We start from the raw sequence: 720 nt of genomic DNA, 5'->3' as shown, positions 1-720 counted from the left end.
TGCCTTGGCACTATGCTACCAGAGCTCCTTCACCTGTGGTTAAGGGGCCCCTTATGGCGATGGAGGGCAGGCATGCTGGTGGACAAGACATCAGAATGACTCCAAGGCAGTGGGTTTTTGGTTCATCCCTGTGGTGAGGGTCCCCTTTGGGACCAGGTTTCCTTTGTTATACTGGTGAGGCACTATTGATGTGGATGGGTCCTAAGTCACTCTGATTTGAGATGTCAAAGAGCAAATTAAGGGCGGAGACACGGAGGACATAGATCCCACAGTGCGGCAGAAAGACCATCTCACCTCCTCAACTGTGAGGAGTAATGTGGGTGTGAAAGCCGCCCACCCATGCTGTTTCTGCCATGGCAGCACTAGGGAATCAAGGCAATGCCCTCGTGGACCAAGAGGGTCCTAGCGGATGGAAGAAAAGATCCTGCCCAGCTACGCCCCCCATGTCCCTGGCCTGGGGAGCGGAGGGTGGGAGTGCAGAGTGAGAAGGGAGGGCTGGCTTCAGGGTGACGGTGAACACAGAAGGAGATGGGCTTCCCACGGCGAGGGGGACACAGGGCCAAAGAAGACAGAGTTGAGGGGGGCAACTGTGCTGGGCTGACCAGCTGTGTCACCACAGGGTGCCATCCCGATGACTCTGACTCGTGGCGACCCCAGGTGACAAAGCAGGGCTTTCTAGGGTGTGATCTTTATGGAAGAAGGCCTTTCGCCCACCTTGCC

General features: G+C 56.7%; 1 protein-coding gene across 1 annotated transcript in view; it reads right to left on the bottom strand.

Moving 5' to 3' along the window:
• The window catches only part of SSC5D (scavenger receptor cysteine rich family member with 5 domains), a 35125-nt gene that overhangs the window by 26187 nt on the left and 8218 nt on the right, over nucleotides 1-720 (bottom strand). The gene's annotated exons all lie outside the window — the stretch shown is intronic.

The sequence above is a fragment of the Orycteropus afer genome, unplaced genomic scaffold, assembly GCF_000298275.1.
Source record: "Orycteropus afer afer isolate SDZICR_OR568_19922 unplaced genomic scaffold, OryAfe1.0 scaffold00726, whole genome shotgun sequence".
Lineage (NCBI taxonomy): Eukaryota > Metazoa > Chordata > Mammalia > Tubulidentata > Orycteropodidae > Orycteropus > Orycteropus afer.
This window is presented reverse-complemented; position numbering and strand designations above follow the sequence as displayed.